Here is a 26,856-nt window from a genome sequence, read left to right as displayed (position 1 = left end):
ATGGACAGCCAATGAACTGACAATAGGGTCAAGGATGGGAAAGGCTTACAGATATGCACGAGACAAGAAGACTGATCCAACACTTAGACCTGTGCATGCAGGCATTGGCTGGTGACAGGTTCACCCACCCTTACCTGCACTGCCTTATTTATATAGATGGCCGGACCATAAGAACAATGATGCACTTTGTCCCTCTGCCATTTTGTTTCGCACCCCCTCCTGATAGTATGTAAGCTCATGCATGCGAGCAGGGACCTCACTCCTCATGTATGGATAACTATGTGTATCTCTGTAATGTCTATTTTTTGTCTATGTATGTACCCCCAGAATTGTAAAGTGCTGCGGAATCTGTTGGCGCTACATAAATAAAAATTATTATTATTATTATTATTATTATTATTATTATTATTATCTAATGCCAAAGAACAGTTACTGCAGAACAAGCTGTGATCACTTTCATGTTGCCTGAACTATCTTGGGGTTACCACTGGCTTTGGTTAATAGATTTCTTCCTATAACTATCTCCCTATAAACAAGAAGCAATCTATCAATTAAGGCCCCATTCACACATCCGCAATTGCAGACAAAATATGGACCCATTCACTTCTATGGCCCCATACACATATTTGTAGATATTACAGATTGGTATTGGGGCCATGATCCATTGTATGTCCTGTAGTTGTGGCACGGATTACCTATTTTTAGTGAATGGGTCAGTGCCAATGCAGTTGGTTACTGATGCACATCCATAGTTCTATCCGTAGTTGTGGGTCTGTGGCTATGGACAACACTACGGATGTGTGAATGCAGCCTAAAGCTGCTAACAGGGCCACTCAGCCAATTAAAGAGGGAGGCAGGACACCGCTGCAGTCAATGATTGGCTCAGCAGTCAGTTTGTGTTGGGCGGTGACATTACAGGAACAGGGAGATACCGGCGACCAGGGACCAAGAGTGCGACGACAGCATCGGGATGGGAAAGTATACTTTGAATCTAAAGTTCCCACCATCCCCTGCCTGTCCTGTTTTTTTATTTTTTTTATACCAGATACAACAGGACACCTTCTGTTAGTGGAGTCCAGGTTTCAACAAGTCAAAGTTGCTTTGGAGTCATAACACACAATACTAAAATACTTCCCTCTCTAAAAGCAACAATGACATTCACCCCACCAACAGCATTACATGAGTTATAAGATTTTATCTAGAAACAGTGCCATATTTGTCTGTTGGCTATATCTGGTATTGCAGCTATCTCCCAGCAATACTTAGCAATATCCACAGACTACAGTGGATTTGTTTTCCAGAAAAAAATGTGAACTTCTTTTTTTATCCTGAACAGCACTTCTGAAAGCACATTTCATCTTAATATCTATCAGGTTAGTCACAGGATAGTAAGAGCAACAAAAATCCTCCACTCAGCAACTGGGTCCAACGGGTGCAGGACCAGATAAAAAACAAGGCAAACTAAAATACTAAAAATCTATTAAAAAACTACACAATGTGTTTCAGGATTGCACCGATCCCTTTCTCAAGTGTCTTAACTTAACACACTTAGAGACACTTGAGAAAGGGATCGGTGCAATCCTGAAACGCGTTGTGTCGTTTTTTAATAAATTTTTAGAACTTTATTTTGCCTTGCTTTTTTACCTGGACCTGCTCCCCTTGGACCCAGTTTTGGGGTGGAGGATTTTTACTATCCCGTTGTGGTTGCCTAATAGTGGCTGCGGTTCATTTACCTGCTGTGGTCGAGTGTTGTGCCTTGTATTTGCACAACACCATAAGGTGAGAATCTCCATTTTCTCTTTTTTTCTGATGCCCTTTGGCCTGATTTCTACACTATAGAGCGCTATTCATTTTTGTATTGCAAGTTACAGGATAGGTCACACAATAATAATAATAATAATAATAATAATAATGATAATAGAGTGTTACAAAACAATAATGCCAGGAATTTAGTGCATGATGTACACAAAGTAACCTTGACCAAAAATTCATAAACACGCTGTGAGTATCTGTTAATGGAGATGCTAATAGTCTACGTGCTATTGAACGGGTCAGTGAAAAGACAGCTAAACAGGGACCAATACATTGTATTCAGGTTATCAGTAATGGCTTTCTAAAAATAAAGACTCCATTGAGATTTTATTCTAGGATTCTATTTCTGATACTTCTGACAGGTGAACATCTCTGACTTCTTGTAATAATTCTACTAAAGGACTTTTCTACGGTCATTTTCAGTATAAAAGAAATAGGCCTTAGTAAATAGTCTCTTTAGTAAATTAACCAGGGAGTCAGGGCGAAGGAAAGGCGTTACCTAACCCCACTCCCCAGCGCTTCAGTTTCGCCTCCCTGACACCTTCCTGTCATCTGGGCCAACAGCCATGACAATAACTCATGTTGCTGCATGTGGACATGCTTTTGGCGTCATGCAATAACTGATACAGTACTAGGCTATGTTCACACACAGTATTTTTGCTCAGTATTTTTCAACCAAAACCAGAAGTAGATTAAAAACACAGATAGGCTATGTTCACATACTGCTGAAATTTAGTAGATGGCTGCCATTTAATGGCAAATAATTGCCGTGGTCTTAAAACAATGGCTGTTGTTTTGAAATAACAGCCGTTATTTGCCGGTAAATGGCGGCCATCCACTAAATTTCAACAGTGTGTGAACATAGTCTTTCTATGTTTTTAAATCTACGCCTGGTTTTTGGTTGAAAAGTACTGAACAAAAATACTGTGTGCGTGAACATAGCCCTAGCAGGATAGGGGATAAGTGGCGGATAGGGTCTTAAGAATTACTAAGAACTAAGAACAATTACACTGCCATCAGTGCTGTTCTTCCCATTAAAACATATCTATATATCTATCTATCCATGGGATCCATTGGGCACCCTTTGTTTCGTAGGTCTGGAGTTTACACTGCAGTGTGAACAGAGCCTGATGGGTTGCCATTCCCATCACAATAACACCTGTCCTTAGATGGACATAAGCATATATTAGTATACTAGTGATGCCAAGTCACAATCTCTTTCTATTGACCAAGCAGAGAGATGCTATAAACAGTGGCTACTGCTGTGGGCTCAGGGCAACCATGTATTACAAGGTTGTGTAATGATTCCAATGGACATTTTGTAACAATACATTTCTCCTTCAATTCATCTTACTGGGGGAGATGCACAGAGAAAGGGGGTTGTCCTTTAAATGCCTATAATAAAGCTGCCCACACACATTATATAGAAAACAGCCCTGTGGCAACTGACTATATGTTTTCTTACAGCGAAAACAGGAATTATTTTCAAAGTCATATCCGAAATGTCGGAAATATCAGGTTCAGTGAAATCCTTTTCTTACAATGACCGCTTTTCTATTTAGTTGCATTTTATAAAGTATATATATATATATCTATATATATATATATATATATATATATATATATATATATATTTTTTTTTCTTTTTTAATTGTTTTTTATTTGTATTTTTTACCAACCTTCCCGCCCAATAGGACAACTACAGAAATGACATAGACAAAAAGGTTACGGGTTTCTTTCATTCACCTCACCCTGACCTTTAAAACAGTATAACTACAAAACTTAGTGAAATGTCACTGCTGCTAGACAGGGGGACAGCAATTTCACAGAAAGGAAAACGAAAGATGACTAGGTATAAAAGAAGCAAATAAACAACATAAATAGGCATTTAATATGTAAGTTCACTTAAAGGGGTTGTCCATAGAAAAGACACATGTTCTCTATATAAACATAAAAAGGCCGGGTTCACACAACGTAAGACACTGGCTGTTCTGTGACACGGCCGTGTCACAGAAAGGCCAGTGTCAGTGAAGTACTGGCCAGCAGAACTTCATTTCTTAAGAATTGTGATGCGGGCGCCTTCCAGTGTGCTTACATTCCAATAACCCATAGCAGACAATGTAAAGTGCGTCCAGAGCCGCACTTTACATTGTCTGCACAGTCAGTCTGCACATAACTGACATGTAAGTTTTTCGTGTGGCCGCAAGGAATCCCGGCCAGGGTGTATACAGAGTGTATACACTCCGCTGGGATTCCATAGACTTTAATGCAATGTATATTTTCAGTTGATCACAGCCGGTGTTGCAATTTGCAACAGCCGTGATGAATTGAAAATATACGTTGTGGGAACGTCCCCACACCCCGTGATCAAGCTAACGCGAAACGTGCATTGGGGAGGAGGAGGACCGCGCAGTCACCGGACTTGAGGTATACCGTGCACTTTTGCATATTACCTGTTTGGAAGCTGGTTAGGCATTGTCGCTATCACTTTGTACATGTGCAACTACTTCAGCCTCCCATATTTCAGAGACTCTATATATAGCGTATTTATAGCACTGTGCATTTTAGTATATACCATTTCAGCTGCTAGATTTATGTTGGACACTAGGTCCTGCAGTACTGTGCACCTTACTAATTGTGTTCACTGTCTGGGTGCTTTACTCTATTAAGCTTCCCCTTACTGCCCAATCATGTCCTGGTGATCTCTGTGGTCCATCTATGTCATTTGTGCAAATCTGTCAATATCATTTTCTTGGAATTTTAAAATATGTGTTTTTATGAATGTTATATGAATTTTTCAATAAAGTATACATTGTTTATTATATTTTGGTGTGAGCTATCAGTTTTGTAGGATTTTTTTGTATTAGAGATAGCCTGGTATACATATTCTGGTCAGTGTAGGGAAAGGTTGTGGGAACTTAGCCTAAACATGCTATACTCACTTCTACCTCACATCTACTGTCCTGAGGTTTATGGCTATTTGCTGGTCTCAGCTCTTTCCAGGTTCCTGTGAAGTACCGACCCCAAAAAAACTGGCCTGCTGAGCCAATCACTGACTGAGCTGGTATACCACTCTGGCCATTTATTGGGCCAGATCATTGTGTTGATCATTGGAGCTCCATGGGAAACACCGCAGCAACTGTGCAGGATGGGGAGAGGTGAGTATAGCTTTTACACCACTCCAAGCTATGGAGCAAATTTTCACTTTTAATGTACCTCATACATTTACACACATGTAATATTAACACTTTTCTGCATTGATACTGCACCATGCTGTATAAACAGCCTCTCCCCCTACAGTATAACACCCTAAATTAATGCAGGTAGTGAAACAGTCCACCGAACGTCCAAATATTTACCTGCCTATACACATTGGGGATATCTGTAATCCTGGTTACTACAAACACAGTGTACTGTTTCCAGTAGCTTGCAGGGAATACCATCTAACAAGGCCCTCGATTAGCATTAGACCCACAGGGTGTATTCCAGGCCTCCATCTGTAAATATTTGCTTAAGATATATTAACCTCCCCGTCCGTTCTATACTTCATTAAAAGCTTAAGAATTCAAGTCCTGGCTGAGAACCGCAGAGTGATTTACGAGTTAGCGTTTTTATATATATATAAGACGAGAGAACAAACTCTTTTCTTCTTTCCATTAAAAGTCTAGTTTAATTTCAGCACACCATCATGGTTACCCTGCTTATCTTTGATGTCATCTGCTTTAATGATTAAGCGGAGAGACTAGCATTCAAAGCCAGCTCTATCAAACCTAATCTTGCCGTGTATGTTATTTTCCTAGATCCCGTCCAGTGCCAGGAAATCCGGCCAAATATTTAAAATGAAAATAAAACCTTACGCTAGGGTGGATTAGTCTCTTGACGGAAGGGTAAATGAACCTTATAGCTAATTGCAGGATAAACTATGGCGGCCGTGGACTAGGACTGACAGCTCCTATTATGTCCTCACTGTTCTCAGACCCTTTGAGGTAGATTTACTATTGCAAACGAGCCAGAATTATGTCACAATTTGGACGCACAGTGGGGGGAATAGATAAAAAAACTTTGCCCATAGCAACCAGTTACAGCTTAAATTTAATTTCTTAACGAGCACTGGTAATTTTAATTTTTTTTGTTTTTTTACTGTTTTATGTATTCCACCCAATGTTTTGGGCATTTTTTGAGACGCAACATTTTACAGCTAACACACAGAAAAAATGCAACAGCTCACCGCAATGGCAAGATACAGAACCACCACAGACATGAAAATAGTTAAAAGCAGCCCCCCCAACTGCTAAAAAAAATTCCCACAAAAATATTGAGGCTCTTGGTTACCATTTGCAAACAGTGTAAACCATCCCACCACGATATGTATTCCGTCCAGTGTTTTGGGCATTTTTTGAGACAAACAATGGCCATTTTACAGCTAAAAAAGGCCAAAGAATAGACTGTATGCACAGATCGCCGATAAGACTGATGAATGCTGTGCTATGACATAGCATAGATAAGTAAATGCAATCAGAGCATTGCATATTTAAGTCCCCTAAGGGACTTATATATGCGATATAAAATGAGTTTAAAAAAATTACATTTTTTTTTTTAAACATGTTTTCAAAAAAATTCCTAATAAAATGCCCCTATAAAGACTTATATTACCCCTTTTCCCATTATACGAATAAAAATATAAAAAAATAAACATATTACATATCATACTGTGCGGAATTGTCCAATCTATTAAAATGTAACAATATTGTACCCGAACGGTGAACAGCATAAATGAAAAGTAAAAAAAAAAAAAACAGCAGGATTGCTGTTTTTTTTTAAATTATTTATTAGGAAAAAAATTATAAAAAAAAAAAATTCCCTCTTACACCAATATGATACCAAAAAAAACTAGAGATCATAGCGCAAAAAATTCTGCTCCAACCAAACCTGTAGATTGATAAATATAAGCCCTATGGCTCTTAGAAGATGAGGAGGAACATTGCATTAATTTGACCCGGACATCAATGACCTCGGTCATGAAAGGGTAAAAAGGGCTTTATGAATATAGAAAAACATTTTCTACAAAAAACACATGAACACATGTTGGTCCTTTTAGGGGCTCCCTGGTTCATTGTATTATATGCCGAGGTCCACTATATGTGTACACTGTAAAATATATAGGAGTTTATTCTAGAAGGGCTGTGACATTTAGGGGGCCCAGAAAATGTCAATGGTGGACCAGCCTAATCCATCACGACACCGCAAGCAGCAAATCTGCTCCGTTTAACCTTACGTTGAAGAAGCTTATGCAATTGTGAACTGTAACTTCATCCAGATAACTTATTGTAACACTGTGTTAGGGAGGAGTAACTCATTAAACTTCTGACCCCCATCATCACCTTTACTACAGAGAAAAGACCCGCCACCTAAATAAACTTCTAAATAAGACAAGCATTGACGATTCAATACAATGTCTGTCTCTTCTCATGAATAGGAGAGAAAGATTTCTACTCTCTCATTTTCATCAGCTCATCTCTCCCACAAACCTGATAGGGCCACAGTAACAATAGGAGCTAATCCTCATTTTCCAATGTTACAAAGGCTTTTTACTAAGTGAGGACAGAAGAAATTCTAGAACCATCATCTATAGTTTTAACTTGTTACAATGCTTGTATTAATTCACTAAAAAGGCCAGATTAGACTGACCTCTTTAGGTTAGAGACCCTATAAGGTGCCCCAATATAGTTTTTTATGTAGAATCCATGAATTCTGCTGCAGTTCTGTGTCCCATTGTCATCAAGCCATTGATGGTAACTATAAAACTGTTTATTTGGAAGTATTGTGTAAAAAGGCATTGTAAATTTGTGATAACTTCGGAGGCTCCTTTGCATTTATCCTGCTCTTAAGGCTGGGTTCACACTACGTATATTTCAGTCAGTATTTTTTAGTCAGTATTGTGGTCCTCATATTGCAACCAAAACCAGGAGTGGATTAAAAACACAGAAAGGATCTGTCCACACAATGTTGAAACTGAGTGGATGGCCGCCATATAACAGTAAATAACTGCCATTATTTCAATATAACAGCCGTTGTTTTAAAATAACAGCAAATATTTACCATTAAATGGCGGCCATCCACTCAATTTCAACATTGTGTGAACAGATTCTTTCTGTGTTTTTAATCCACTCCAGGTTTTGGTTGCTATGAGGACCACAATACTGACTGAAAGACTGAATGTTTGCTGGGAAATCTAAATCTACAATTTTACCGAATCACATATTTGTGGTGATAGATTCTTGTTACAGTAAGGGCCTGTTCACACTACGGAACTTGGGACCCCCTCCAGCGGACTAGGCGTCGAATCCTGCCTGCTATCTCTTTAAATGAGAGGCCTCGCAACTCCGCTCTACGGGCCTCTCTGCTTAAAGAATTGACATGCAAATTCTTTGAGCGGAGAGAGGAGGTGCACAAGGCCTACCAATGAAAGAGATGGCAGGCGGGACTCGGCGCCTAGTCCGCAGGCGGGGGTTCCGGGCAAAATTTTGATGCCTACATATCTGCAGCGGGTCTCATCACAAGCCTAAAGCCTAAATCAGTAGAAAAAGTTAAGATTTTGCTAGTACATGTATGGGCTGCACACAATGTATAAATTCATAGCTAGAAGGTAAATTAGAGGATGTAGAGGCTCCATTGTTGCATGCATAGGGTGCTCAGTAGAGATGAGCGAACCTCGAGCATGCTCGAGTCCATCCAAACCCGAAATTTCGGCATTTGATTAGCGGTGGCTGCTGAACTTGGTTAAAGCCCTAAGGCTATGTGGAAAACATGGATATAGTCATTGGCTGTATCCATGTTTTCCAGTCAACCATAGAGCTTTATCCAAGTTCAGCAGCCCCAGCTAATCAAATACCGAACGTTCGGGTTCGCTCATCTCTAGTGCTCAGGCAATCCTCTATAGTATGCATTATATCAGTGGTGTGGACATCCTCCATCTACCCATTTTATTCAGGTCAAACGTAAAATAGACATGACAATATAAAGAAATTAAGGGGATTCCAGCCAAATTTGTCTAGAGGAAGGGAGTGTAAGGGAAAATTTTCAAAGGTCACAGAGCGCGCTCAATGATGTTTTACATTCATCTCAAGAGGACAGAGTCTGTCTATTGTCGTCTGTGTCCATGAGTCTTGCAAAGCATGTCACTAAATGCTGTTAAAAATAGCCCAGACAATATGGCAGCCCCCATAACAATGTACAAAAAGGGGAAAAAAAATAATAAAGTCAGAATATAAAATTAGAATAACATATTAAAAAAAAAAAAAAAATAGTATCTGATTCTAATCAGACAGGTTTGAGTGCTTTCCTAAGCCACCATTTGTTTTACCGATCCATGGATCTCAGCAGTCACGTTTACTACTTCTACAACCATCCCGTGTAAGGGACATCATTGGGTACTACCCCCAGGGATTGCAGTGCGGTGCTAGAACGAGAGTGAGTTGAGGAGCATGTATTATTTTTAGCCTAGATGCCCAGTACCACCACAGAGGTCACAGTATTAGAACCAATACAGAATTACAATAACCTTGCCGTTCCTTACAGGGCTTAATTGTCAAAAGTTCTGGCATGTATAATTTGCAAAGTACAAAATAATTAAACTCTCCCATAAGGCCTACACAAATAAGGCCTCATAAACCTTAATTGAGGAAAGTTCTGTAATTTTCAATGACTATTTCTGGAATTACAGACAATTCCTTTGAAACTACTGTAAAGGGACCCAGAGACATTTCTCAGCAATTCTTTAATTACGACTTTCTGCACAGTACTCGGGATCATTTGTAATTGCTATGTAAAAACCATCATTAATTCTTATTATATGTTAAATTCGTTGGCTGGTGTTAATTGCTACAAGCCCAAGTTGTCATAATATGAATTGAACATGGTCATAATTAACTTCGAGCGCACATCCTTCCAGAACCGGCTCATGGCAAATAGGCTGGAGACTTAGAATATGGACTCAAAACATGTAACATAATATCACTGACATCATTGTTAAAGACTTAGATTCTTAAATGTACTGTATCCTATGATACAGGATACATTGAAGAATGGCTGTTCTCCTATATGTAAGAACTGATAGGGAGAAAATGAGGGCGAAGTTACAGCTCATCTGATACTCTACAAAGGAAGTTGGGGGAGAAAAGTTCTATGTCACTGATTCATCACTTGCTGCACTAGATAAGACTGAAGTGCGGCGATGAGACTACACCCCCACTGCAAACTGGAAAATGTTGGTTTCATTAAGAAAACTATATCAAAGAGAAAATAAGAAACAAGGTTGCAGACTACGTGAGTGTTTCTTTATAAGACTATGAATAGTAGTTGCATTAGATTATGCATGGTTAGTTGCATGGTGTGATTCTGGGTTATCTACAGTATATAGAAGTGTTACATTTAATTTAAACCAATGGCGGATTATAATGTGGGCGGTTTGGGCGGCCGCCCGGGGCCCGAGGCTCCGGGGGGCCCATGCCACGCTGCCCACATTATAATGCCGCTGCGGCCCGGCCCCCCCTCGCCACTGCAGGCTCTTGTGACCGCAAGCATTGTTTTGCTTGCAGTCACAAGAGTCCTGCTCTTACTGTCCCCGGCTGATGTGCAGCTGCCGGAGGTGTCCCGTCCTATCCCCCGGCAGCGCGCGCATCAGACAGCTCCCCGTGCGCCTGTGGCTGTGACTTCCGGCGCCCGGGGAGCTCTGTGATGCGCGCGCTGCCGGGGGACAGGACGGGACACCTCCGGCAGCTGCACATCAGCCGGGGACAGACGGAGCCTGCAGGACAGGAGAGGATGGATCGACGGGGGAACGGGTTGTAAGGTGAGTTTTTTTTTTTTTTTTTTAAATCTGCCTGCACGGAGGGGGGGAAATGAGGGGGGACCATCTATAAGGGGGGGAAAGAGGGGGGACCATCTATAAGGGGGGGAAAAAGGGGGGACCATCTATAAGGGGGGGGAAAGAGGGGGATCATCTATAAGAGGGGGGGGGAAAGAGGGGGACCATCTATAAGAGGGGGGGAAGAGGGGGACCATCTATAAGAGGGGGACCATCTATAAGAGGGGGGAAAAGAGGGGGACCATCTATAAGAGGGGGGGAAGAGGGGGACCATCTATAAGAAGGGGGGGGGGAGAGGGGGACCATCTATAAGAGGGGGGGGGGAGAGGGGGACCATCTATAAGAGGGGGCAGAGGGAGACCATTTATAAGGGAGGGGGGAAAGAGGGGGACCATCTATAAGAGGGGGGGGAAGAGGGGGACCATCTATAAGGGAGGGGGGAAAGAGGGGGACCATCTATAAGAGGGGGGGAAGAGGGGGACCATCTATAAGGGAGGGGGAAAGAGGGGAACCATCAATAAGGGTATAAGGGGGGGGCAGAGGGGGACCATCTATAAGGGGGGAAGAGGGGTACCATCTATAAGGGGGGGAGAGGGGGACCATATATAAGGAGGGAAGAGGGGGACCATCTCCTATAGGATTAGCACTCTTCTGACATCCTCTGTGCTGCTGGGATGCTGCGACCTCCCCTATAAGATCAGTCCCCTCTTCTCCTGACATCCTCTGTGCTGCTGTGACCCTCCCCTATTAGATCAGCGCCCTCCTCTCCTGACATCCTCTGTGCTGCTTGGACCTCTCCTATAGATCAGCATCCTCCTCTCCTGACATCCTCTGTGCTGCTGGGACCTTTTCTATAGGATTAGCACCCTCCTCTCCTGACATCCTCTGTGCTGCTGGGACCTCTCCTATAGGATTAGCACCCTCCTCTCCTGACATCCTCTGTGCTGCTGTGACCTCCCCTATAAGATCAGCACCCTCCACTCCTGACATCCTCTGTGCTGCTGTGACCCTGCGACCTGCCCTATAAGATCAGCCCCCTCCTCTCCTGAAACCAGGTGGCAGTATGTTTATTGGGGGCAGTGGAGGTGGGGTGGACAATGCTTACTGGGAGCATCAAGGGACCAAACATTATGTTTATTGGGGCCAGCAGGGAGGGGAGGCAGGCAGTGTTTATTGGGGACAGCGTAGGGGGGGGGGGGCAGTAGCGGAGTATAATGTGGGCGGATTGACCGGGAGGGGGGGGGGGCCAGGTTGGGTGGACAGCCCGGGGCCCAGGGTACATTTAATCCGCCACTGATTTAAACCCTCTCTGTATTGATAATGAAATTAATTCTGAAAAGTTATCCCTACAGAACAGTAAGGGTCCTGTTACTTGAGCCGATGACATCCCGATCAAGGCTGGGTTCACACAACGTATATTTCAGTCAGTATTGCAACCAAAACCAGGAGTGGATTAAAAACACAGAAAGGATCTGTTCACACAATGGTGAAATTGAGTGGATGGCCGCCATATAACAGTAAATAACTGCCATTATTTCAATATAGGAGCTCATCTCCTGGAGTAAGCAGTGAGCTAGGGAGAGAAGCTCTTAGCTAAGTGCTTCTCCTGGCTTTTTCTATCGATTAGTGGGGGTCAAAACTTTCAGTTTTTTAAAGTGACATTGACACTTTAAACAATAGGTTATTTGCTGATGACACATTCCCTTTATTGGAATCACATATTGAAATTCACAATTCTGCCATAATTAAAATTGACCAGACATACAGAATATACAAATATATAGAATAGAATATATAAATATAATGCACTGTGTAAAATTAATACACCAATGCACAATGTTCTATCCTTTTAACAGTATTGCGCACTCATAATTACCACGTGTAACAATTGGCTGTAAAGTCAAAGTGTTACAAAAGTCCTGTGACTGGCAACCCACATAATTACATTGCAGAGTTTTATGTTGCTAGAGCGATTGAGCGCCTTCTTTAATCCATTTGTCTTGTATTTGCTGAGGAAATCTGATTTATTACTTACACAATGAATGGAATTACATTTTTATTAAACTGATCCCCTTGGGAAGAATGTGTGGGTTTGAGCAATAGGCTATCAAAATGAACAACTAAGCAAGCATGTGAGTGTGATGGAATGGTGGCGAGACCTGACTGTACAGAGCAGAAGGTACTTTATGTAACACCTTAATCGCAAAGGCCCAAAAATCATAAGATTTTCTTTGCAGTATATTGTTAATACGATGGAAGTCTTAGAAACTCATCTGTCGGGAATTGTACTTTATAACAATAGTTCACTTTACAACTAGTATCTTAACAGTGTTTTTTTTTGCCAACAAAGTACAAGTATTAGTCTGATTGTTAGATCCTAATAATTCACCCCAACCCCTTCAGGTAAGGTCCTCCTTATAGACAATTAAAAAAGAAACAAAGAAAACGGGGAAAAAAAGACAGACCAACAACAACACGCGCAAAAAAGGAGAACCAAGTTTGAGTTTATTGTATGTGTTAATTGTTATGGAATTGTTACTTTTTGTACTTGCGTCTGTAGCTAACATTTCATCTTCTCTCTACTAAAACATCTGCTTTGCCCAAAGGTACTATTGAAAAACGACTTTATGTGCAATTCTGTTACATGAAGATTTCTGAAATAACATGTTTCGGAGGAATAATGATTTAGTCATACAGTGAACATATTGGAAAGGTTCAGAATAATCGACAACAGAAACACTTAAAACCTTTCCTCCACTACAAGGAGGCACATAGCTCAATGGGGGAGATTTATCAAACATGGTGTAAAGTGAAACTGTCTCAGTTGCCCCTAGCAACCAATCAGATTCCACCTTTCATTCCTCACAGACTCTTTGGAAAATGAAAGGTGGAATCTATTCTGTTTCACTTTAAACCATGTTTGATAAATCTATCTATCTATCTATCTCATATCTATCTATCTCCTATTTATCTATCTAATATCTATCTATCTCCTATCTATCTATCTATCTATCTATCTATCTATCTATCTATCTATCTAATATCTATCTATCTCCTATCTATCTATCTCATATGTATCTATCTATCTATCTCCTATCTATCTATCTATCTATCTATCTATCTATCTATCTATCTATCTAATATCTATCTATCTCCTATCTATCTCATATCTATCTATCTATCTATCTATCTCCTATCTATCTATCTATCTATCTATCTATCTATCTATCTATCTATCTATCTAGTAATAAAACTGGGTGGGCACACGACAGCAGAGCTGTACTTCACCTATAGGAATCACCTTTCTTGGTTCCTAACTCTTTCCTTAGTCCTTTCCCTAAACACCAACAATTTTCAGACATCAATAATAGGGTACTCCAGAGAAATATTTTTTTTCAATTTAACAGGTGTCAGAAAATTATACAGATTTGTAAATTACTTATGAGCTGCTGTATGTCCTGCAGGAAGTGGAGTTTTCTTTCCAGTCTGACACAGTGCTTTCTGCTGCCACCTCTGTCCATGGCACTGATTGGCCGATTGGGGCGTCCCGGGAGCCCCGAAGCAAGCCGGAGTGGGGAGCAGGTGAAGTATACACTCCGATGGTGGTGGGGGGGGGGGGTTATTGGGCGGGCTGCGGACATACCCGCAGCGGGATGTGCATCCCTCTGCGAGTTTGTCTGCCCATAAGTACACAGGGCAGAGATCCACAGCAGATCACAGCGAGAAATCTGCTGCGGATCCGTTACGTGTAAACGCACCCTAAATAGAAATAATTTACAAATCTATACAACTTTTAGATTTTTTTCTCTAGACAACCCCTTTAAGCTTAACTGTTTCTGTAAATATCCATGTAATACCTTGTTTTGCAACACTGACCCTAAGACAAACAACAGGACATTAGAATCCAGATAAAAAAAAAATCAAGTCTTGCAAGAAACTGAACAAAGACCTATGCAACAAGATAACTGGAATAAACAAGAAAATTCCATAATGAACCAACAATTAACTGGAGGACTAGCAACAAGAAATCTAAGCTAGAACAAGCAACACTGGAAACAGAAGCACATATATTTTATGCTACAATACAGGCTAAGCTGCAAACATTAAATCACCCAGAATCTTTAAAAGCGTTGGCCACTCTATAATAAAATTGCTCAGGATAGAGTATTAGTAAGTGTACTCACTACACTTACTGACAGCAGCTCCCTGGGTACCTTATAGAGCTAAAATTAGAGTCTCCTCCTCCAGAGTCTGTCCATAAGATCGCTGACATGGAGGAGCATGTTACCATGCCATGCCCGCCTCCCCCCCCCAGTGTCCACGACTGACACTGTATATCCCTATCGTGGACACTGGAGTCGAGGCAAGGTCACAGGCTCTTCCATATCAGCCATCTTATGGACAGACTCACCACAGAGCAGGACAGCACAGCCTGGAGGAGGGGAGTCTGATTTCAGCTCTACGAGGTACACAGTATATACAGTGAGTACACTTACTTAGGCTATGTTCACACTATGTAACAGACCGGCCGTTCTGTGACCCCGACCTGGTCACGGAACGGCCGGTCTGTGCCCGGATCATGGTGGCCGGTACTTAAGCACCGGCTGGATGATCCGTCCAGCCGCGGAGCTCTGAAGCGGGCACATCAGTGCGCGCCCGCATTAGAGCTTCCCATAGCCCACAGTGAAGCAAGCGGCCGGAGCCGCTTGCTTCACTGCGTGAACTGACAGGTCTATCTGCAGCTGGAATTCACTGAATTCCGGACGCAAAAAACTGACATGTCAGTTTTTTCCGGCGCCACATGGGATCCCGGTCGGAGCGCATACGATGTGTGTACGCTCCGGCTGGGATCCCATTGCACATAAGGCTATGTTTAACTCCTCAAAACTACGGCTGTAGTTTTACGTATTGTGAACCTAGCCTAATACTGTATACTGAACAGTTTTACTATAAAGTGGCCAACCCCTTTAATGACATGGGATTGACACATTTAGGGTTCCTCCCATTGTACAGAGTCATTTCATAACTAGTAGCATATTCTGTCATTTTATGATCTCTGGGACCACCACAGATCTTGGCGATGAAGAGGCTATATCACTGGTTTCATGCTGCATATTCTTCTGCAAGTCTTTCTTGTGCACCATCAGTCCTGTCTAGTGTTGAGTGAACCTGTCAAACTGTTTAGGTTTGGCAAAGTTCTTTGAACCCAAATGCTCAGCATTTGATTCCATATGGTTACAGAATCTGGATACAACCCCATGGGCTTTTAGGAAAACAGCTAAAATAGATAACACCTATTGCTATACCTATGTTTTCCAGAACTTTCTGGGTTGGGATCCAACTTCTGCAACTTCTCAATTGCTGGTCTTTTCGGTTGTCAAACCCAAACAGTTTGATAGGTCCGCTCCACACTAGTCCTGTCATCTGTCTGTGCAACTTCTCAATTGCCGAGAGTTCGGAGAAAGTTGCCAGACCTAAACAGTTTGATAGGTCAGCTCAATGCTAGTACTCACTGGCGGAACTACCACCGTAGCAGCCGTAGCGGCCGCTACGGGGCCCCGCCGTATCGGGGGCCCGTGGCGCGGGCCCCCGGAGCTCACATAGCCTGTAGCACCCGGCGGCCGAGCAGGCCTCCCGGGTGCTACAGCTGTTTGGGGTCCAGGCAGTGGCCACGAAGGGGGGCCCGCGGGGCCCTCCCGATCAATCACTCTTGTGACCGCAAGCATTGTTTTGCTTGCGGTCACAAGAGTCGGGCTCCGTCTTCCCCCGGCTGCTGCGCGGCTGTCGGGGGTGTCGCATCTTATCCCCGGCAGCCGCGCATCCCAGAACTCCCTGCGCGCCTTGGGCCCTGACTTCCGGTTCCGGCGCGCAGGGAGCTCTGGGATGCGAGCGCTGCCGGGGATAAGACGCGACACCCCCGGCAGCCGCGCAGCAGCCGAGGACAGACCGAAGGAGTGAGGATCGACGTGGGAGCGCGTTGTCAGGTGAGTTAAGTTTTGTTTTTTATCAGCCTGCAGGGTGGGGGGAAGGATGGGGGCATCTATAAGGGTGGGGGGAAAGAGGGGGGCATCTATGAGGGTGGGGGGAAAGAGGGGGGCAATCTATGAGGGTGGGGGGGGGGAAAGAGGGGGCCATCTATGAGGGTGGGGGAAAGAGGGGGGCATCTATGAGGGTGGGGGAAAGAGGGGGGCATCTATGAGGGTGGGGGGGAAAGAGGGGGCATCTATGAGGGTGGGGGAAGGAGGGGGGCATCTATAAGGGTGGGGGGAAGGAGGGGGGCATCTATGAGGGTGGGGGGAAGGAGGGGGGCATCTATGAGGGTAGGGGGAAAGAGGGGGCATCTATGAGGGTGGGGAGGAAGAGGGGGGCATCTATGAGGGAGGGGGGAAGGGGACCATCTATAAGGGAGGGTGGGGGGAGAGGGGGGCCATCTATAAGGGAGGGTGGGGGGAGAGGGGGCCATCTATAAGGGAGGGTGGGGGGAGAAGAGGCCATCTATAAGGGAGGGTGGGGGGAGAGGGGACCATCCATAAGGGAGGGTGGGGGGAAAGGGGGCCATCTATAAGGAGGGGGGAGAGGAGGCCATCTATAAGGGAGGGGGTAGAGGAGGCCATCTATATGGAGGGGGAGAGGAGGCCATCTATAAGGGAGGGTGGGGGGAGAGGGGGCCATCTATAAGGAGGGCAACATGGGGGGAGAGGGGCCATCTATTTGGGGGGGCAACATAGGGGGAGAGGGAATACACAGAGGGGGGCATATATTATTAGGGGGTCACATAGAGTCAGGGCTACCCACTAAATGAGGGTGTAAAGGGGACAGTACAGATGTGCAGTGTGTATAGAGATGAGGATGGTGCCAGAGTGAGGAGTCTAATATGTCTGTCTGGCAGATTCTGTGGATTCGTGGCTCGGAGAAGTTCTCATAATGGCCCAGGACGGATGGAGAAGATGAAAAGGAAAGAACTCCGATCAGAGAAGACGTCTCCTGTGAGTCACTTAATATAACTGTACTGTAATTTATATGGTGTATAGAACCTGTGTAGAGCTGAGTGTGTTTATGGCGTAGTGGTCGATTGAGGGGGTTGGGGCCCCAATCAAAAGTTTGCTATGGGGCCCAGCCATTTCTAGTTACGCCCCTGCTAGTACTGTCATCTGTCTGTGCAGAGAACTGCTACATTCCTAGGAAAGAAGTGATGGCATGCAATTACTATGCCATTAATAGATGATTGAGCCTCATGCCATAAAGATGGCTCCTGTCTATATAACCTGTTTAGGCCTATAGACATCACCAGTGTCAGACTGGCCCACCAGAGGATCCTCCGGTGGGCCCCCAGCTTTAGAACCTACACAAACACTGACTGACATGTTGCTTCTCACTGGTTCTTCATTGGTGGGCCCCCAAGATCATTTCCTCTGGTGGGCCCCAGATACCCTATTCTGACAACGGACATCACAGAGGCAAATCCTTAACCCAGTCTATTATTGTGAGCCTGTTACTGCAGCTCAGCCCAATTTACTTGCACAGGGATAAGTTGCACCCCCACACAGAGCCCATAGTACTGGACAAAAGCACACCTGTTTGCCATGTGCATGGCAGATAATATAAATCAAAGTATTTGCTATTTTAGAATGTCATATTTTGCACTAAAAGTGTTGAGAACAATGTACTTTTATTTTTGCCTTTTCCCTGCCATTTTTGGCTGTAATTATATATTATTTTGTGCATACAGTGAAATGTGCTCAGATGTAGAGCGCTAATCATTTAGATGTTATTGTGGCAGCCGCTAATGAATATTATGTGCCTGTTGAAAGCCATTAGTGTGATGTCTAGTGGCCTCCAGATTTGCAGCACTCTCTTCACTTTAAACACACATTCGGTGTTGAGCCGCTGGATTGCATCATTACATCAGATTGCTGGAAGGGTCTTGATTAAAGCAATTATTTGTCCTGTAATTGTTGTACATTCACCTTGTAGGCAGATGAAAATGTTCTTTTTATAGAGAAGAATTCCATGAAGTTTTATATATAAATAGGTTTTAATACTTTGATGCAAAAGTCACCATATCATTAAAAGTACTAAAACTTTCTAATAGATGGTGTTTTTAAATTTTTCACAGTGTTTAGGATATCTGCTTGCTACTATCAAATGGAAACCAATCCTGACTACTTCTTGCTAACATAGATCTGGGCTCCTGTAAGAAGCCATGCCCCTGGACGAGCAGTCCATTTTCATCAAAATGCTGGGTTCACACATAGTCAGTGTTTTGTTCACTATTGTTAGCCAAAAACAGGGATGGTTCCAAAAAAACCCAGAAAAAGATGCAAATTTTTCCATTTACGTATACCTGTACAAAAGAACATCAACAAAAAAAAACTGCATGGTATTATTAGAGTACCCTTTTATTATAGTAGTACCCTTTCTATCATAGTGAAAGGTTTATTTTTAGGCTGTCAATGCTGTTATTGAGTGCCTAAGAGCCTCCTCCATGGTGTACTGCTATTATTCATTCTCTTTAATTCAGGATGTGGGACTGAAGCTTGTTTCTTTACCTGCAGTGCACACACATGAATTCCCATTTCCTTACTTGCCTGGCCAATCACAGGACAGCACCTACGTCTCTCTGCTAATCAATAATATAGTGCTGATGGAATGGAACTGGATTGTACAGTCTGAAACTGTGCTGGGATGATTTACAAGACGCGTCTATAGATGGCATGTGGAGGAAGAAGGAGGTTACCGAAGCTCTGGGTTTACAAGGTGCTAAGTGAGCAGAAAATAAAGAAACTGAACAGCACAGCAAGGACGTGGTTACACTAAACACTAGACTTCTAATGACAAGTCTGCAGACGAAAGGGAGAGGAAAGGGAAAGATAACATTGAGAAAGAAGCACTGCATACATACACTAAGGTGCATGTATGCAGGTACTGTATTTACAGCTACCCAAAACTTCATAAGTGGTAAGACATGAGAGGTAAGCCTTGATTTACCTTTTATTTATAGTGTGGATCCCCTAGAGGAGGTAGACCCAGGTAGACAATCAATGCTCTTTCTTTCTTTATCTTATAGATCTACCTATGATCTGTTTTGGTCTGGTAGTGGTAGCCTAGAGCAAGAAGTTTTGCCGCATCATTGTGCCTGCGTCACTACGGATCGCTCTGGCGTATATGTACTTCTGTGTGCATTTCTACTAGGGCCGAACAGAAGAAAGCCACCCAGGAGGTGTAACTAAAGCCAAAGAAGGTGAAGAAAAATCGGAGTGGCATCAGAGGCCTAGGGAACGTGAAGCACCTGCGCCATTTAGAATTGCTATGGCACATGGGAAATTGAAGCACTGGAGAACAAGCGCTGGAGACCAGAGATCCAGCCCAGGGACGGTACAAGAATCCAGAAGGCAAGAGAATACCACGTCAGAGGCGTCGCAGGCCTAGGGCATAAACACTTTAGCCACACCTCATTGACACTGCTGGTGAAGAATTAAAGATCATTTTTACAAAAAACACGGCATTGGGAGCATCCAGCTAGGAGTTCTGATCACCAAAAGAATGATACCAGTGGTTTTGGGAAGGGGAGTCTATGCATACAGATTCGCTTTAAAATGAAGGACCACCTCTGGTGAACAAGAGAGAGCAGGTACAGAATACAGCACATAATTCTATTTCAACATAAATCATACAAAAAAAAAATCACTCCAGATGTGTATTGGATGTGGCGCAGCCTGAAATATTGTGGGTAACCTGCTTATCTTGGAGCTTTTCCTCCTCTTGCCATCATTTTTTATAAATGCACATTTCCCTATGGTTGTGCTGAGTCAACAGACATTTACTAAAAGTAAAACTTCACTGAAAACCTGTAAAACTTTTTTCCCTTTTACAATGAATAACCTTTATTTGATAAACCTAAGATACCCTTTTAACAAAGTGCTACCTGAATCCCATTGGTTACTATCTCCTGGCATCAGTATCAGTCTTTTTTTTAATGTCGAATAGAGATGAGCGAACCGGGTTCGGGTTCGAGTCCATCCGAACCCAAACTTGCAGCATTTGATTAGCAGTGGCTGCTGAACTTAGATAAAGCTCTAAGGTTGTCTGGAAAACATGGATACAGCCAATGACTATATCCATGTTTTCCAGATAGCCTTAGGGCTTTATCCAACTTCAGCAGCCCCGCTAATCAAATGCCGAAAGTTCGGGTTCGGATTGACTCGAGCATGCTCCAGGTTCGCTCATTTCTAATGTCGAAGAAAAAAAATTCCCCCGAAATACTGAGAACACAACTTATAACTGTGGCCATGAAATACATTTCTGTATAAATTACATTTGTTCTTAATGATATCTAAATGCCAACTTTGTGTTCATTACAGGTAAAGCGTTTGCTCTCAGTTTATAAATGCTGAATAGATTATTGCTCAGCGTGAAATACCGTGAAGAAGAAAGAACTGTTTAAAACACAGAAATAGAATTGGCAATTTCACTTTTGGAAACTTTGAATGATGTGTGTAGGTGGGGGAAAAGGCTTGAAAATTCAGCTTTCATGCTCCCAGATGTCAGCTTCCAGATCGGTATTTAATGACAACGATGTTATTTTATTGCCTGATGATAAATTTGAGTGATTACACTGTAGAAAGAAGGCATTAAAGTCCCACATGCTGCAGACTTCCTCCCATCTTCCTGTACTCTACAAATTGATACCGCTTCTTAATAGCTTTCTAATTAAACCTGCAACCCAGTAATGGTTTGACATGAAACATTGCCAAGCTCATCGGCTGAGCTTCTAGGAAATTTATAGGATACCGAATGTCTTAGGTTTAGGTTTAGGTCTTTAGGTTTTCTTTATGTGTAAGGGGAAAGAAAAAGTGTATAGAAATGATTTTGTGCACAAAAAAAGTATGGCCTTCCATGCATTCAAGAATCACAAAATAAAAAATGATATCACTACCCCTAAATCCTTCTCTTCTGAAGTCTTTACTGACACAGAAATACCAAGATAATGCTCAGAGGATTCCTTCTCCCCAAGTGCATTATATTACATGTAGAAACATTAAACTGCAGTTTCCATTATTTTGACCACTTGTATAGTAAGTCATTTTCCATATTACTGACACCTCCAGGAATATCAACCCCATTGCACACTTTTGTATCACCAGAAAACAGACAAAACTTATCTACCAAACCTTCTCCTATAAAACAAACATTAAGAACCTAGAACAGACCCTTGTGGGCATCCCTTGTAACCAGTTTCTGCTCGGAATATACACCATTAACAACAACCCTCTGATATCTATCCTTCAGCTATCCACTGAACTATCCAGGGATTAAATCCAAATTTCACCAACTTCTCTATCAGTTCTTTATAGGGAATTGTATCAAAGACTTTACTAAAGGGGACATAGGTGATAACAACTGGTGGTTTTTAGGTGATCAATTAACTACTCTTTTCAGATGAGTGTCCATTACTTTTACTACTACAGATGTCAAGCTAACTGGCCTGTAGTTACATGCCTCTTCTATAATACTTTTATTGAAGATGGGAAAAGAATGGATAACCAGGAACATCAGGGATTGGTTACAGAGATCAGTTGTGGGTACAACAATCACAACAGAACTCCAGGGTGAAGGCCGTCTGGTCCTGTTGCATTATATAAATTTAAACATGCAAACCTAACTAAATAAATGACCTAAATAAATCACCTAAATAAATTGGATGCCAAAAACACTACAACTGAAACCCTACAATTAGATTTAAAACCATGCCCAATTGTTTTTTGGATTTGGAAATTAATCTTCTTAATCTTCAGATTCCCTATCAAAACAGCTATTTTCCCCTTTACAATTTTTTGTAATGTAACAGTTTTAGGCTATGTTCACACTACGTATATATACAATAGTTCCAATGGACCTTACAACAACAAATGAACACTGGTCTCCGCTTTGCAGAGTTAATTTACCATAGTATAACCGGTCCAATTCAAGTAATTAATTAGCTTTATAACAGATAACAATTACACCACAACAAAGCTAAAGTTTAAATATCACAATTTTATTACAATAAAAATTTTACATAAAAAATCTTTTTAAGTGCCAACGGAATCCAATAATGAATGACAGCCAAGACACTTCGGTCTTACAAAATGTTGGAATGTATCGCTATATTATGTAAACATCAGAAAAAGATAATCAATAAATGTAACCATGCAGTGTATCCACATAGCCTCGCAGGATTACTAAATGCACTATCCAACTAATCCCACAATTACATGGAATGAATATACAATACGTATATGTCCGGCCGCATATTTTACGCGGCCGGACATATACGTGTGAAACTCCGGCCGGGGATTTATGTAAGTTGCGTCCGGCTACTTACGGTCCGTGAACTTACGCCCGTAGTCTACTTACGCTTCCCGAGCGCCGTACGTAGCGATCTGACAGTGGTCTTTTACTTGGATATCAACGGCTAGCCCCGGACACCTCACAGAACCTTTTGGATCGGCAAATCAAAGTGCAAAAATGAAGAAATCACCACTACGTAGGGACCGCATGTTATGCTATGGGCGTAAGTTACAGCATTTCCGTCCAGAAACAATGGTCTGGTTAATTTTTTACGGTGCCGCATACGATCCGGGCGTAAGTTCTTACGTAGTGTGAACTGTGCAGCTGTAGATCGTATACTTTCCATTGTACGCAAACTACGTAAATCTCCGGCTGCTTATTCACGGAACGCGCTACGGACGGAAACTTACGTAGTTTGAACATAGCCTAAAATTTTCTTATTTGGAAACTTTTCCCCCCCTAAAGTATGACTATGATCCTTTACCACAACGCAAACTACTGACTTTTAACAGAGAAAAAAGTGCACTTTATTTTCCAATCTGCCAAAAATCTTATAATCAAAATTTTGTAGAACAATGGTGAATCACATGTAGGTGAGAAAACCCTTTTTGAAAGCCAGGTTGAGATTTCCCAATTCAGAAGACGACACTGTCAGGCTTTTTGCAGATTAGCATTCTTCTTTAATGTATAGATATGATGCGTTTCAGGGGTCCACCGCTCCCTTTATCAGACATTGGGGGCGGTGGACCCCCGAAATGCGTCACATCTATACATTAAAGGACAATACTAATCTGCAAAAAGCCTGCCAGTGTCTTCATCTGAATCAGGAGATCTAAACTTGGCTTTTAAAAAGGGTTTTGGCGCCTATGTGTGATCCACCATTGTTCTACAAAATTGTGATTTCTACATCGGGAACCAAAAATGTCCCTTGGGAGGGACCTTTTACCACACTGTGAGCACACAGTTGTACCTGAGCATGTACAACCACAACAGGTAAGCGTGCACTAGTGGTTGCCAAAACACGAATGCTCTGGTTATATTGATCTGCACATGCCACGCCATATGTTCTGTTTTTTTTTCTTTCTTTGGAAAATCTAATGATAACATACAATGTTTGCTGAATTTGCATTTATAAGTCATAACTAAAGTTATTAAAATAAAAAAAAAATACAGTACTATATTATTCCTGTTACGACCACTGTCTTCCATCACATATAGTAAAAATAAAAAAAAAATAAAAAAAAACCTCTTCTTGCATTTAATTGATGTTTAGATGAGTTTTTCTTCCTTTCTTGGAATTATTGGAACAGAGAGTAGATCGATTGGCCAGTAACACAGTTAATGCTTATAGTCTCATGTGGTGTTCTCCGTGGAAGTAGACAGCTCCACAGAATAATATTACAGGCAAGCATTAAGAGAATAAACACACCAAGGTGTCTAGAAAATAGAGGTGCTATGTGGTCATATAGGGAGCATGTTATATTTTGCTGATTTATACAGTCATCTCCTGAATGTAGAGTTATACAGGTCTTTTATATGGAATATTAATATATTTCTAAAATCTTATATTTCCTCTGCCTGCTGTTCGCCAAAAGTTTATTGTTTTCTTTCTTGCTGAAAACTGGAAGGTTTGGAGCCATATTGTAGAATAAGTGACTATATTTTGGCTTATAAAATGTAATGGTTTTACAGGGGAAGGCATTTTATTCAACATTTAGACCCATTTAATTTCTAATCTAATGCATCAGATAACAAAACTGACACGCGCCCCAAACAATACACACTGGATATGATGTATGTGCTGTTGAGCTAATGCTTCTGACAAATACTAGGTTTCATAATTACACAGGCCGCATCCAAGAATTAATTCAACCCATATTGTGTCGGGATCTGCCCAGCAGATTTCTATTAAAATTATAGAGTGTGAGAATATTTTAATGTCATTAAAGCAAAAATAAGTGCAATCAAAGTCTTTTACCGAGGTTGCAGCAATATCAGGTCACATGTAGAGATGAGCGAACCTTGAGCATGCTCGAGTCCATCCGAACCAGATCGTTTGCCATTTGATTAGCGGTGGCTGCTGAACTTGGATAAAGCTCTAAGGTTGTCTGGAAAACATGGATACAGCCAATGACTATATCCATGATTTCCACATAGCCTTAGGGCTTTATCCAACTTCAGCAGCCACCGCTAATCAAATGGCAAATGATGGGGTTCGGATGGACTTGAGCATGCTCGAGGTTCGCTCATCTCTAGTCACATGTCTTAATATAAGAACTGCAAAATACATGAAACCTAAAGCAAATAAAGTATTAGGAGGCCAACCATCAAGGTTGTAGTTGAAAGATGAGCAAACCTCAAGCACGATTTTATCTGAAGCTGAGCGTGTGATATTTGATTACCAGTGGCTGAAGAAGCTGGATGCAGTCCTAAGGCTGCCTGGACAACATGGATATTGCCATAGGCTGCATCCATGTTTTCCAGGGCTGCAGCCACTGGTAATTAATTTTTTTTTCAAATAAAGAACAGGTGGAATTCTGGTTACATAATTGGTTACCAATTATCTTTACTGTACGGCCTAGAGTGTCTGTGCCCTAGCCTTGTGACGCCTCTCCGTGCCTTCCCCCCGCTCTCTAATAGGAATGCCCCATGGCAGGATTTCTCCTATTCATCACTTATCTTAACATTGCACATGAGCCTTAACAATCCAGCACATGTGCAGTGTTCTGACAAATGATGAATAGAAGAAATCTTGCACAGGGTCATTCCTAACAGTGAAGAGGGCGGGGAGGAGGGGCAGTGCAAGTCTAGGGCGCAGACACTCTAGGCCACGCCAATTTGACACAGGGCTGCAAGTTTAAAAGTTTTTTTTAGGACAATAACTGCATCACCTGCCGAATGGACCCCAGGATAGATCTTGAATTAAACACAGCTATCTGATGGTACAAGTGGTTTGGGGTGGGGGGGGGGCAGATTGTGATTACAGAGTCACTTTAAATCTTACTACCATATATTGTGTTATATCCTACAAAAATTGGGCTATACAACAGTATAATCACAATCTCAACAAATCTTTATTAAATAAATTCAAGTTTTAAAAACTACACACAGCAGTAGAACAGGTAATATCACAGTTTTTGATTTCTGGATTCTGTCTTACTATATAAGATTTTATGGGCACAGGCACTTTAGGATCTAGAGGGAGTATGGAGATTGGTAGCACTTTATAGAGGCAGCACGTCATATGACTTATGTGGTCAGGTAATTGTACCCACTGTGGGTTTATGGTTACATTGTTTATATTATTTATATTGTGCTGCAGTCAATTGTCCTCCATTACTGAATGTCTTTGTGTATTGCCATCCTGTGTGAAGGATCATTTTTATTCTGCTCTGCATCTATAGTTTTTAAAACTTGAATTTATTTAATAAAGATTTGTTGAGATTGTGATTATACTGTTGTATAGCCCAATTTTTGTAGGATATAATAGTGGATGCCTGGGGAGGCTGGTGGTGATATAGGATTATACCATATATTGTGTGTCTAGACAAGGTTTCCAAACGACTGGGAACAGATGATGGTCATGATTTCAGAAATATTTTTTATTTTCACTTATTGGATAGCAAAACATAAAATTCCCCACTTTTTACACTTCACACTTACTGCATGACTACAAGGTTTTCATAGAACAAACAGATACATTTTCTTCAGCTTTGTTCACAATTTACAGATTAGTTCACGAAACGGGAGCACTTGAGTAAACAAAGTAAATCACGTTTCCAGTATTTTCATTATTCCTCGTGACTGGTGATAATGACACGTTCTAAGAATTTACGTGATTCTCCTAA

At 41.9% G+C, this 26,856-nt stretch overlaps 1 protein-coding gene across 1 annotated transcript in view; it reads right to left on the bottom strand.

The window, feature by feature from the left end:
* SLC24A3 (solute carrier family 24 member 3) overlaps positions 1-26,856 on the bottom strand; it is a 271,916-nt gene that overhangs the window by 153,118 nt on the left and 91,942 nt on the right. The gene's annotated exons all lie outside the window — the stretch shown is intronic.

This window comes from Dendropsophus ebraccatus, chromosome 15 (genome assembly GCF_027789765.1).
Source record: "Dendropsophus ebraccatus isolate aDenEbr1 chromosome 15, aDenEbr1.pat, whole genome shotgun sequence".
In the NCBI taxonomy this organism is placed as follows: Eukaryota; Metazoa; Chordata; class Amphibia; order Anura; family Hylidae; genus Dendropsophus; species Dendropsophus ebraccatus.
This window is presented reverse-complemented; position numbering and strand designations above follow the sequence as displayed.